General features: G+C 38.9%; 1 pseudogene; it reads left to right on the top strand.

Annotated features, from left to right (window-relative positions):
- Positions 1 to 8,825: 8,825 nt before the first annotated feature.
- On the top strand, positions 8,826 to 9,651 carry LOC116558851 (annotated as a pseudogene).
- Positions 9,652 to 11,345: the final 1,694 nt, after the last annotated feature.

The following is an 11,345-nucleotide window of genomic DNA, read 5'->3' as shown; positions in this document are numbered from 1 at the left end:
GGCCCTGTAGGTCTTTTTAGTTCCTGGAAGTAACATATCCCATCCCTACGCATTCCTCTCCCTGACACATCCCAGGTCATAGGACAGGGTGCCAACTCTAAGTGGAGGCTGGAGCAGGAAGGGGCTCTGCAATAGGTCCAAGCTGGGGTGTGAACAGTGCCTCCTTTTGAACTCTGTCATCTATTAGATCTTTTGGTGTTGGAGGTGTCAGTGGTAGGAAAAGATGCAGTGTGGAGTTTGTGGCAAGCCCCAAGGGAAGAATCACAGTACAGTTTCCTGAGATTCTGGAGCTAGGCCATGCCATCTACAGCAGAGCGTCATGAACCTTTTGAAAAATAGCTCCCAGTATGCTATTGGGCCCTGGTAGCTGTGGAACACTGGACCATGGGACGCTAACTGACCACACATTCAGAACTGCCCCTCATGAGCTGTGTCCAACCAGACATTCCAAGTCATAAAGTTGAGTGGGCCTAGCAGTGGTTATTATAAGAAGGAAGTGGTACAGCTGAGATTGAGCCCAAGAAGAACTAAAGGGGAAATAAACTGCGGGAGCAGGTAGCCAACCCACTACAGTTGCACCAACTTGCCTTTTCCAGCTTTGCTCCACATATTTCTCACTTATCTGGGGTGATTGGGCTATCTGGGCTTGTTCTTATGGTGGTGGATGAAGGGCAGATGTCAAGTCCTAATGCCTGGCACATTTGAAGCCTTGACGAAGAGGGAGAGGGCAGTGATTCTCTGCTAAGCAATACTCTAAGCTATTCCAGTCTGATCTCTTGTTCATAAATATTCAGGTCCCTCCCACATAAAAAATATTCTCATACCTTACCAAGATCCCGCAATGTCTCCGCAAATTATGAAACAGGCTCAACGTCCTTACAATTTATTTCAGATCTCATGTCTGATCTTACAATTTATATCAGACTGGGTATGCTCCTTTTAATCTAAAAATCTAGGTACAAAAAATGACAAGTTAATTGCCCATCACTCACCCAACATTGAACGGGTGAACAAGGACAGCACAACTGCAATAGACACCTCTGTTTAAAAAGGGGAATAAGGAATGGAGAAGCCAACGATCCTTAACATTCTGAGTGGTTGCTAAGTCCCCCTACCTTGAGGGTAAGAAATGTTCTTTAATTAGGCCCCAGGGAATTAGGCCCCCAGGACAGTGGCAGGTCCCATAAGATTGTTAATACCATAGACTAGTCCACTGTGGTCCCTAGTTCTCAGTTTCTCCATTTCAAAGGTCCTTCTCTATCCATCCAGCTCTTTGGCCGCTTCTGAGGATAGTACTGGAGAATATACCCTTTTTGGAAGCTGAATGGCTATTTAAGTCAGCTTCCTGCTTGTAGAAATTTGGAGGTCCAGAGATCTGATTATATCTTTCACAGCCTTAGACTCTTTTAGTCCAGGCTCATAACACTTTTACTAATAGAACTCTGTCAAAAACTTATGGTCTTTCTATATATTTGATTATATGTATATACCATGTATATATACCAGTCAAACGTATATACCAAAAATCACAACAATGTTTCTTCTTGTGAAAACCTTTCTTCCAGTCCTTCACCCCTACTTAGCTTTTAGTAGTCTGATCATCAGGCTTTGGTAGAACTGTACCATTAGACTTTCTAGAAACACTGCTGTCCAGATAAAAGTTCTAATAGAGAACACCTTCATCTTTTGAGAGGTGTTTTTAATTATTTTATTACTTATATATTTACTTGTTTATTTTTGTTATTTATTTTTTGAGATAAAAGTCTCATTCCGTTGCCCAGGCTGGAGTGCAGTGGTGCAATCTAGGCTCACTGCAACCTCGGCCTCCCGAGTTCAAGTGATTCTCCTGCCTTAGTCTCCCGAGTAGCTGGGATTACAGGCGTGCACAACCATGCCCAGCTAATTTTTGTATTTTTAGTAGAAACGAGGCTTCGCCATGTCAGCCAGGCTGGTCTGGAACTCCTGACCTCAAATGATCTGCCCAACTCAGCCTCCCAAAATGCTGGGGCTACAGGCATGAACCACTACACCCGCTCTGTTGCCCAGACTGGAGTACAGTGGCATGATCTCAGCTTACTACAACCTACACCTCCCAGGCTTGAGCAATTCTCATGTCTCTCAGCCTCCTGAGTAGCTGTGATTACAGGTTTCTGCCACCAAGCCCAGCTAATTTTTGTATTTTAACAGAGATGGGCTTTCACAATGTTGGCCAGGCTGGTCTTGAACTCCTGGCCTCAAGTGGTGCACCCCTTTGCCCTCCCATAGTGCTGGGATTACAGGTGTGAGCCACCACACCCAGCCGAGAGGATTTTTGTTTTTGTCTTTGTTTTAATATATAAATAGGGTCTTGTTCTTTTGGCCAGACTGAAGGGCAGTTGCCAATCACAGCATCATAGCTCACTATAAACTCAAACTCCTAGGCTTAAACAATCTTTTTCGCTCAGCCTCCCAAGTAGCTGGGATTACAGGTGTGTGTCACCATGCCCAGCTAATATTTTTATTTTTATTTTTTGTAGAGATGGGGTCTCACTGTGTCCAGGCTGGCCTCAAAGCTCCTAGCCTCAAGCAATCCTCCTGCCTTGACCTCCCAAAGTGCTGAGATTACAGGCATGAGCCACCATGCCTGGCCCCTTTAAGGGGTTTTTAATAAAAAGTGTTACAGATTTAAAATCTTACTGACAGTAGACTGGGTTGGGCTTTTCCCTGAAATTGTGTCATAAGGGTCACATTTTGATTTGGTAAGAAAGAGTTTTGTTTTCCAACCCTTCTAGTTCTGAAATTTTTAGCCTCTATATTTTCTCTTAATTCTGTTTGTACCCAAGCCAATTCTTTCCTGAACTTACTACTCTTTTGTATCTTACTACACACAGTCAACAGAAGCCAGCTCGCATTTCCACATTTTGCCTCAGAATTCAACTCTACCATTTTATTTGTTACACTTTCTGCCTTACAGATTGTCATGAGAGACATTTTACCAACTAGTTCACCGTGTAGCACAGGTCACCATTTTTCAGCTTCGTTTATGTTTTCTTGAGCCATATATTTTAAATTTTTGTTAACATAAACACCTGCTTCTGGATGCAAATTCCTGTATCAATCAGCTACAACTGCATAGTAAACCATCCGCAAATTCAGTGGCTTGTAATAATAAATGTTTATTACCTTGATCACAAATCTGCAGGTCTGCTGGGCTACCCTGCTTCAGATTGTGCAGGGTGACTGTGATGGCTCTTCTGTCTTGTGCCTGTGGGTCAGCAAGGGTACCTCTGCCCCACCTGCTACTTTTATTTTGTCACCAACAACGCATGGGTAGTTCTTCCCATAACAATGGCAAAAGCCTAAGCAAACACGCCTCATTGAGCAGACATGTTTTAAACTTTTGCCCATGCCCCATTTGGTAACATTCCATTGGACAAATCAAATCACATGGCTAAGCCCAGCCAACAAAAATCAGGTTTCCACATTGTAAGTATGTCTTCTCGCAATAGAAAAGAGTGGAGTGCATATTTTCTGAATGATAATCAGGACTATCATGGGTATGCTAATTTGGGGAAGTTTTATTAGCAATATAAGTGGAGTATTTGAATGCAGACGTTGAGTATCCCCTATCTAAAATATTTGGGACCAGCAGTGTTTCAGATTTTAGATTTTTTTCAGATATTGGAATATTTGCATATATAGTCAGGCATCACATAACAATGATTTGGTCAATGATAGACCGCATATACAGTGGTGGTCCCGTAAAATTATAATAACATATTATAATACTCATATTCTAATGATCTGTTATAATTGCCTATAGTATTCAGTACAGTTACATATTATACAGGTTTGTAGCCTAAGAGCAATAGATTATACCACATAGCCTGTATGTCCAGTAGGCTATGTCATCTAGGTGTGTATAAGCTCCAAGATGTTGTTTGCACAGCAAAGAAATTGTCTAACAATGCATTTCTTAGAATGTATTTCCATTGTTAAGCGATGCATGACAGTACATAATGAGATATCTTGGAAATGATACTCAAGTCTAAATACAAAATTCATTTATGTTTTATATATACATTATACACATAGGCTGAAGGTAGTTTTATATAACACTTTGAATAATTTTGTGCATGAAACAAAGTTTGTATACAGCGAAGCCTCAGAAAGCAAAGGCATCACTATCTCAGCACCTGTATGGACAATCTGTGGCTGTTTGGCATCATTATTATTCCTGACTCTGAATTTATTTGCTGTTGATAAGCAATCATTTTCTTACACTTATTCTCACATAAGTACTTAACAGTAAAAAATATAACATACCATTAACACAGAGAAAATAATAATCCATTCAGGGTAACCAAGCAGCACAGTAGAATCACCAGAATACCTGCATCAGCTGCTAAACAACAGCAGCAACAAATAATGGCAGGCTTTCACTCAGCACCTACAATGCCATGCTTTAATTAAAAGATTATTGTACACAGTATTTTTTTTTTTCGGGGGGGTAAGAAGAAACATCAGAAGCAGTTGGGGAACCAGGAAGTGAGTTCCTTAGGAACGAGGAAGCATTCTGCTAGATAGCTTTTTAAAATGTTTCCTCTATTCATGAAAATTCAGCACCTTGCTTCTGAATGACTTTTGGGTAAACAATGAAATTAAAGCATAAATAAGAAAATTCATTGAAACAAATGAAAATAGAGACATAACATACAAAAACCTCTTGGATATGACCAGACGGTGTTAAGAGGAAAGTTTGTGGCACCAAATGCCTACATCAAGAAATTAGACAGATCTCAATTAACAACCTAACATTACACCTAAAGGAACTAGAAAAACAAGAAAAAATTAAACCCAAAACTTGAAGAAAAGAAGTCACTAAAATCAGAGCAGAACTAAATTAAAGTGAGACTAAAAAAACCATACAAAGGATCAACAAAAAGAAAAGGATTTTTTTTAATAGATAAGCAAGATTGATAGACCACAAGCTAGGAAAAGAAGATCCAAATAATCACAATCAAGAATGACAAAGGCAACATCACAACTAATCTCACACAGAAATATGAAAGACCTGCAGAGACTACTGTGAACTTCTCTATGCACATAATCTAGAAAATCTACAAGAAATGAATAAATTCCTGGAAATACACAACTTTCAAAGATCAAGGCAGGAAGAAATTGAAACCCTGAACAAACCAATAATAAATGACAAAATTGAATCAGTAATAAAAACTTACTAACAAAAAGGCCTTGGACCAGATAGATTCACAGATGAATTCTACCAGACATACAAAGAAAAGATAGTACCGATCCTACTGAAACTATTCCAAAAAGTTGAGGAGGAGGCGTTTCTTCCTAACTCATTCTTTGAAAGCAGCATCATCCTGATACCAAAATCCGAGGAGAACACAACAAAAAAAGAAAACTATTGGCCAATATTCCTGAAGAACCTAGACACAGAAATCCTCGACAAAATACTAGGAAACTGAATCCAACAACACAGCAAAAAAATAATTCACTTCTGGGATGCAAGCATGGTTCAATATACACAAATCAATAAATGTGATTCACTACATAAACAATTAAAAATGAAAAATGTATGATCATCTCCGGAGACACAGAAAAATACTGATAAAATTAAATGTTGCTTCATTATAAAAGCCTTCAAAAAACTAGGTATCAGTGGAACATACCTCAAAATAGAGTCATCTATGACAAACCCACTTCTAATTTCATACTGAATGGGTAAAAGTTGGAAGCATTCTCCCTAAGAACTGGAACAAGACAAGAATGCCCATTTAAACCACTCCTATTCAACATTGTACTGGAAGTCCTAATCAGAGCAATCAGGCAAGAGAAAGCAATAAAAATTTAAACAGGAAAAGAGGAAGTCAAATTATTTCTGTTTGCTAATGATATAATTATATACCTACAAAATTCCACAGAGGAATGAACCCTAAAACTTGCACATAAAATCCACCTGAATCTTTGGCCATTTGCCTAGGGAAAATCCAAGAAGGAAGTCTGACAAATAGAAAAGCAGAAAACAACACACACACATTGAGGAAAACGGGAAGCTGAAAGAATTAAGGAGAGATTTAAGCTTCTGTCAACTTCAGGAGAGACAAAATTTGGAGTTTCAAGTCCAATATAGTTAACAAAAATAATTCTTCAGGGGAAAATAACAAAATTCAGACTCTATACAATTTTCATAATGTCCAGTATCAATCAATTATCAATACACATGTGAAAGAAATAGAAAAAAAATGACCAATAACCAAGATTAAAATAAGTCAAAAGACCCCAACTCCAAGATGATGCAGATGTTGCAATTAGAAGACAGAGACTTTAAAGCAGCCATTATGAATATGCTTAAGAGCTTAGAGGAAGATATAGTCATAATGAACAGATGGGGAATATAATTAGAGAAATCAAACCTATAAAAGAGAACAAAATGAAAATTTTAGAGCAGAAAAATACTATAACTAAAATGAAAAATTCACTAAATGGGTTTAATAGCAGATTGAAGATGGTAGAGGAAAGTCAATAAACATATAAAACTAGAACAAAGGAAATTACACAAGCTGAGAAACGGAGAGAGAAATATTGAATAAAAAGAAACAAAGCTTTAGAGACCTGTATAAAGATATTAAGCAGTCTAATATATGTGTAATTGGAAACCCAGAAGAAGAGACAGAGAATGGGGCAGAAAAACAAAATGAAGACATATTGGATGAAAACTACCAAAACAGAATAGGTAATTCAAAATAAACCCACAATGATACAGTCAACTGCTTTTTGATAAAGACACTAAATGATTCAATAGAAAAAAGTTTTTCAGCTTGCTGGTGCAGTAGCTCATGCCTGTAATCCCAGCACTTTGGGAGGCCAAGGCAGATGGATCACTTGAGGTCACAAGTTTGAGACCAGCCTGGCCAACGCAGTGAAACCCCATCTCTACTACAAGTACAAAAGTTATCTTGACATGGTGTGTGGGGGCTCCATGTACCTGTAATCACAGCTACTCAGGAGGCTGAGGCAGGAGAATTGCTTGAACCTAGGAGGTGGAGGTTGCAGTGAGCCAAGATCAGGCCACTGCACTCAAGCCTGGGTGACAGAGTGAGACTCCATCTTTAAAAACAACAACAACAATAAAAATAACAACCACCACCAAAAAAAAAATGTATTTTCAACTATTGTGCTCAGTCAACTGAATATCTATGTGGGAAAAAAATGAACTCCAAACACTTACCTCACCATACAAAACAAATAACAGATGTAAAATTAAAAGCAAAAATTGAAAAGATTTTTGAAGAAAATAGTAAGATATTTTCTGAAGTTGGAAAATTTCTTAGATATTGAAATCAATAATTATAAAAGGAAGTAACTAATAAACCAGATATCAAAATTAAAAACATTTGCTCATTGAATTAACTGTTACATAAATAAACAGGCAAGACAGAAACTGGGGAAATATATTATCTCATGCATAGACAAACCACCCAGTGAAACTAGATTAAAATTAAGAAGTTTGATTTTTCAAAGGGAAATAAAAATTGTTTCACACATATAATTGTCAAATAATTAGTATACAGAATCTATTAAAAAATGTCTCAAGAACCACCCAAACATCCATTAAAATGAATAAACTACAAGAAGAAAAAGAACTAGAAATGAAGAAAACCATAAAACAAAACACTTAACCTCATTCATGGGTAAATGCTAATTGAAACCATAAGGAAATATTTCGTATTCAATAGATTGGCAAAAATTAAACAGTTTGACTATTTCAAGTTTGGCAGGGATGTGACTTCAATCAGAAGCCTTATACACAGTATATAAAAATGAAAATTGGTGACCTTTTTTTAAACTTAGAATTACTCAGTTTACTTAAGAATACATATAACTTTTGACCTAGCAAGTCTATTCCTTGATATACACCTACAGAAACTCTGGTCCATACCACCAGGAGGCATGCATAGAAATATTAATCCTAGCACTCTTTGTCATGAAAAAAATATTAGAAACAATCCAAATGTCCATCAACAATAGAATGGATAATACGTTGCTGAATAAATGTGATACTATATACCAGCAGAAATAAATGAACTATAGCAATATACAGCAACATAAATGAATCTCAAGAATATGAAATTGAACAGACAAAAAAGCAAGGCAAATAAATATACAGTATAATTCCACTTATGTAAAGTTAAGAAACATGCAAGACTAATATATTATTTAGAAGTAAGAATATAGGTCATAAAATAATAAAGAAAAACAGATTTGATAAACAGAAAACTCAGGTTCTAAGAGAATCGGGAAGTAGATGAGAGTGTTGATGGGCAGTTAGAGAAATTCTTTGATGGGTAATGGGAATATTTGATCTTTCAAACAGAGATAGAGTATGTGAATGTACAAAAGTATACAGAAGTCTATGTATATATTTATATTCATTCAACAGTGACTAAATATGAAAATACATCTCTCTCTCGGTAACATGTATTGACCTCATGGTGTTCACCATAATTCTGGAAGTGGGAAATGTGCTGTCTGAATCCCAGCTCACAGACCAGTTCATGCGTCACCCTTTTTCTCATCTTTTAGTCCTATTTCCTTTTCGTAGCCTCCACTCTCCCTTATCAACATAAAAACACATTCTATGACCAGTACTTGGGCATTATCAGGAAAAACGATAGGAACGTACTTAAAAATTAACTTAACCTTTCTCTCCAAGTGTTTGTTTTGCATTATGTTTATTTTTGAGACTCTCATTAGTTTAGTGGATCCTTGATAGAAACTGGCCAGCCAGCACTTGAAAATACACACTAGGGTAGGGGTCTTCTTTAGCATCTGGCTTCAATAGATAAGGTCTACATGGTAAATAGGGGAGTGAGAAAAAATCAGTTATATTACTAGGAAGGCTCTAAGGAAATGTAGGTTATCCTACAAAGGAAATGCAGGTTATCACAAAAAATATCCCTGTTTCATAGATAAGGAAATACAGGGTGTTAGAAGATATAAAGGTGCTGTCCTGGATAATGAGTGGACAGGGAATGCATGTCAAGATGTGCTGACAGCAGATATCTGCCTCTTAAAGAGGGTCAATATACACCACCCAATTTATGTCTTCCTAATCATTCCCTCCTCCTGAGTCCACAACGTATGCTTAAACAGGAGAGTCTTCTCGGTCTTCTCTGTACCCGGAGCAGTTCTTCTGCCACAGCCCCTCACCCACTGAAAATGTATGCTTGCTCCAAGTTCGTCTCCACTCCCTCCTTGGACAAGAGCACCTCACAGCTGCTGAGCCATCCACTATCCTCAGTGGTGTTGAAACAACCGGAGACACTGACAGATAAGAGTCTCAGCAGCTTGGCAGTCTCATGTCTCCTTACCTCACTTGTCCCTAGCCACAGCTTCCAAACCAGCACCATTTCAAGGGACATCAACACAGCAGCCAAGTTCATTGGGGCTGGGGCTGCCGTAATTGGAGTGGCCAGCTCTGGGACTGGGATTGGGACTGTGTTTGGGAGACTTGTCATTGGTTATGCCAGGGACACTTCTCTGAAGCGGCAGCTCTTCTCCTACACTCTTCTGGGCTTTGCCCTCTGGGAGGCCTTGGAGCTCTTTTGCCTGATGGTGGTCTTTCTCATCCTCTTCGCCTTGTGAAGGAGCCTCCTCCACCTGCCATAGTTCTTTCTCCCATGTCTGGTGGCCCTGTGTGTTCCTTTTCCTATACCTCCCTCGGTGGCCTGGAGAACATGATTGGCTCAGGGTTTGACAGAGAAAAGACAAATACTGTATTAATAAGGAAAAAAAGTAAACAGGAGAATGAGGACAGCATGCACCACTGCTTGGGTACTCAATGATATATGGGTTCAGATAGTGGGAAACAGGAAACAGCAGTGGTGCCAGGGGAGTGGCAGAAAGTGGTAGAAATTATTACCAAGAGTGAGAAGGGGATTGTTGACTCACTACTTTTCTTTGGACTTCTCTATCTAAGAGCATGATATTCAAATGCAAAGGAATAGAGCAGATACAGCCAAAGAAGAATTAAATCTCAAGAAAGGTACAGAGCATGTCAGAGAGAACCTTGATGCCCAAAAGAGTCAAGGTCCCCAGGTTCAGGAAGCCACTGGAGTTCTGCTGGGATTTGTGTTGGAGCTTACAAAGCTATTTTCCTACATCTGGGACCAAAAATATCAACTACCCACACGCCCAAGAAGTGAGGGAACTGCTTTACTAGAAGTTCACTGGAAAATATTAGGTGTTTTTAGTTGAATGCAAGCTGGAAACAAATCAGACTTAATAAGAAGCACTGGAATGACTTACTGTCTTACACTGTGCTGATATAAGTGTGATGCTGAGTCAAAGAACGTTTAGTACAACTCTGTTTATTTTTGACATATTAAGAGAAACATTGATAAGCTCTAGTGTGCTAAAAGGAGATTAAACAGATTGCTGGGAGAACTGGAGACAATGCCACAAGAGGAATAAAAGTGCTGGCTGTGTTTATAAACATGGAAAAAGATAAGCCTTAGCCATGAGGAAGGAGCCCAATAGCTGTCTTCCAGCGTTTCAAGCATTGCAAAGTACAAGAGTAATGAGAGTTATTCTGCATAGATTCAGAGGGCAGAACCAAGAACAATGCTTAGAAGTTAAAGGGAAGAAAATTCCATTCCATATAAGAAATCTGACAATCTTAGATTTACACAATGTTGCATAATCCACAAATACGCTCATATGCATCATCTCACTTTAGGAAGAACTCCCGAACAATTGATAACAAGAGTGAGCTGCCAGGCGTGTTTAAGCATAGACTAATGAATCACACTAGACTAGATGAACTTGAAGATTGTTTCCAACTCAGACTGTGAATCAACCTCGAGGTGCTTCCAAGTCAGCTTCTAAACCAAGAGGAAACAGGGAACAAACACAGTGACACCTGCATCAATTCATCCTTGTCTGTGTCCGTTTATACTTTTCAAAAAGGAAAAAAGTGAAAAGATAAGTTTGTCTTTACCACGTGGAGAAATGGTTGAGTTAGGCATCTCCTACTTTAAGATATTCAAGGGGGCCGGGCACGGTGGCTCACACCTGTAATCCCAGCACTTTGGGAGGCTGAGATGGGCAGATCACGAGGTCAGGAGTTTGAGACCAGCCTGACCAACATGGTGAAACCCTGTCTCTACTAAAAATACAAAACTTAGCTGGGCGTGGTGGCACATGCCTATAATTCCAGCTACTCAGAAGGCTGAGGCAGGAAAATCACTTGAACCCAGGAGGCAGAGGTTGCAGTGAAATGAGCTGAGATTGAGTCACTGCACTCCAGCCTGGGTGACAGAGTGAGACTCCTTCTCAAA

This window comes from Sapajus apella, unplaced genomic scaffold, assembly GCF_009761245.1.
Source record: "Sapajus apella isolate SASKATOON/1434 unplaced genomic scaffold, GSC_monkey_1.0 scaffold22, whole genome shotgun sequence".
Taxonomy (NCBI): Eukaryota; Metazoa; Chordata; class Mammalia; order Primates; family Cebidae; genus Sapajus; species Sapajus apella.
Note: the sequence above shows the minus strand (reverse complement) of the source record. Positions and strands in the feature narration are given on the sequence as shown.